The 3,313-nt window shown below is 34.6% G+C and overlaps 1 pseudogene; it reads left to right on the top strand.

The window, feature by feature from the left end:
- The first annotated feature begins 270 nt into the window (after positions 1-270).
- LOC149169180 (uncharacterized) lies at positions 271-1,999 on the top strand (annotated as a pseudogene).
- Positions 2,000-3,313: the final 1,314 nt, after the last annotated feature.

Raw genomic sequence — 3,313 nt, 5'->3', positions numbered from 1 at the left:
ATTATGTTAAATAGTAGTTAAGTGAAAAGGCATGTTTAAAAGATATGCTCAGTTACGAAAGGACACCTGCCTAGGTATATATGTGGGTCCTCATTGTAACATTCAATATCACTTGTACATTTTATATATATAATAAATTATTACTACAAATATCTTTTGTGTATTTTTACGTTTAAGTCAACAAGCTATAAGTTTTGTTGCTTCAGTAGTATCGAAGCCATGTCGCACAATATAACCATGTGAGTCTTTGAACGTTGTTCGCCACACAATATGCCATTATGTTCACATCCTGAATTCTTGGAGAAATTTAATAAAATTCAAGAAACATTTCAACGTTTAAAAAAATCATATGTAGAAGTTAAAACATGTCAAAGGGAAATCAATAATAAGGAAGATAATAGCAACAGTGAAGAAACGAAACAAGGTGAAGCAGGAAAAGAAAATGTTGATCACAACGATGAGAATGAAAATGAAAATATAATAGATAATGGTGAATATGAGAATGATATCGATCAAGATGATGATTCAGATGAAGATGATGTGGATGAGGACTATCTTGAGAAACATGAAGATGAACAATATCATAACAATGAGGAAGAAGACATTGATGATGATGAAGAGAAAGACATGGAAGAAGCAAAAGAAGAAGATATTTTTGAATATAATTATGAAGATGACATATTTGAAAAAGAAAAAGTGGATCATGGGAAAGAGAAAGAAGAAAATGCAGGAATTCCTGTTGATGGGAAAGAAGGCCCAGCAGATGTTTGTGTCATTGAATTGGGTGGAACAGTTGGGGATATTAAATCAATTTCATTCATTGAGTCTTTGTGTCAACTGTCATATTTAGTTGGGCCAGAAAACTTTTGTCGAGTCCATGTAAACCTTGTACCTGTTATAGGTGTTGTTGGAGAGCATAAAACCAAACCAACACAACATAGTGTTCGGGAACTAAGAGCATTGGGGTTGCCACCTCATCGGCTAGTTGTTCGAATTTCTCAGCCCTTACTAGAGAATACTAAGGAGAATTTGTCTCAGTTTTGTCATGTTCCAGAAAGCAACATTCTTAATATTTATGATGTATCAAACATTTTTCATGTCCCTTTATTGCTAAGGTATCAAAAGGCACATGAGGCAATAATGAAATAGTTGAATATATTAAGTTTTTCTAAAACCCCAGATTTAGAGTGGACTATGAGAGAAGCGGCTATGATAACCTTATAACTCCTATAAAAATTGCCATGGTGGGAAAATATATTGGGATGTCAGATTCTTACCTTTTTGTATTGAAGGCTCTTTTACATGTTTATGTTTCATGTTCATTGAAATTTTTTGTAGAATGGGTTGCAACTTCTGATCTTGAAGAAGAAGCTGCAAAAAAGAGACCAAACATTCATGCTTCTGCATGGAAGGTTTTGAAGGGTGCAGCTAGTGTTCTAGTCCCAAGGGGATTTGGTGATCGAGGTGTGCAAGGAAAAACATAGGCAACAAAATATGCACGCGAAAATTGAATACCCTATCTTTCCATTGCTTGGGGATGCAGATTGTTGTCATTGAATTTGCACGTTCTGTTCTTGGTTTGGAAGGTGCCAACAATGCAGAGTTTGACCTAGAAACTCAACATCCTTGTGTAATTTTCATGTCGAAGGGATCAAATACCTATATGGGGGATACAATGCGGCTTGGTTCAAGGACAACATTATTTCGAACTGCTAATGTGGTTCGTCAAGCAGTATCAAAATTAAAAAATACTGCTAATGTGGTTCGTCAGGCAGTATCAGAATTAAAAAATACACTTCATGTATTCAATCCAGACTCTTTATGGGTAGTGGTACTATTGATGGAGGACCCTCAACGTACAACACTCAAATCAAGTTTGAGAATTCTTGATATAATGACCCAAAGTTTTGAACGCACATGCGCATGGAGGGATTGTTTAGTTATAGTTGACAAAGCACGCGTACCTGTGACGTTGTTAGGAAGATTAGATTGGTTCTGATGGCGGGGTCTTCCCCCCTTTTGCCATTTTCGAAAATAGAAACCGATGAATGCTCAGCAAATAGGAATAGAATAATTATCGTAGCAAATCCGACTGCACTGGTTGTAAAGAATGTTCATGTTGTTTTGTTCTGCCATATAAGGGACTGGAGTCGTACAGATGAAGATGTATGGATCCAGCAAATTGTGTGGAGTGGATAATTTGAAAATTATCAATAAATCCTACAAATGTTGGATGACAATAGTCATATACGTAATTCCCTCCATCGTCGCACAATGCCACATTCGTTGTCGTCTATCAAGTTGTCATCCGCTGTGTTGTCCACGCCCTCGTTGTCCCGACAGAACCACACTCAAAAAACTCTATTGTCTCCTCTGTCGCCAAGCATCATAGTCGATCCAAGGGTCAACGAACATGAGGTGGATCCGGCGTCAGTTCATACATTGTTTCATAAATGGTTTGGTGTAGATATATATGGTAGTGGTCGATGCACCGGAGGGTTCATGGTCAAATACACCGAGAACGTAAACAGTGTATACGTCGTTGGCTCGGTATATATATAGTGGATACGTTGTGGGCTACATATATATAGCGGACTCAATACACCGTTAATTAATTAATATACATCTCTATAAGTTAATTAATTAATTTATAAAATATTTAATTAATATATATATATATATATATATATATATATATAATGGATAAACCCCAATTCCAAGGGGTATCATTGAAAAAAATTATACATGCCGAGACGACCAATGCCAAGATAAAGAAAATTATCGGTAATAAAACTTTGAGGACAAAGCTTCTGAAGGAAGGGGCAATGTTACGAACATAAATTGTATAAAATAAAATAAACATAAATACATATATATAATAAATGATGTTATGATGATTTTGTTAAATAGTAATTAAGTTAAGTGAAAAGGCATGTCTTTTTAGACATGCCCAGTCACGAAAGGACACATGCCTAGGTATATATGTGGGTCCTAATTGTAACATTCAATATCACTTATACATTTTATATATATAATAAGTTATTACTACAAATACTTTTTGTGTATTTTTACATTTAAGTCAACAAGCTATAAGTTGTGTTGCTTTAAAAATATTTAAATGTCAATTATGTATATATTATATTAAACAAATGAGAACATTTATTTATTTTTAATTATTGCTAAGAGATTTTCTTAATGTGCTTCTCAAACCCAACATAGTTCCTTCTTAACACCAAATTTACTAAGAGCCGCGAGAAATCAAATTTCTATAGGTGAAAACATTCCCTCAAGTTTTACACACAAAACAATGCTT

The sequence above is a fragment of the Pinus tabuliformis genome, chromosome 4_2 (genome assembly GCF_031772625.1).
Source record: "Pinus tabuliformis cultivar Carrire ecotype Pingquan chromosome 4_2, CPIR1, whole genome shotgun sequence".
In the NCBI taxonomy this organism is placed as follows: Eukaryota; Viridiplantae; Streptophyta; class Pinopsida; order Pinales; family Pinaceae; genus Pinus; species Pinus tabuliformis.
This window is presented reverse-complemented; position numbering and strand designations above follow the sequence as displayed.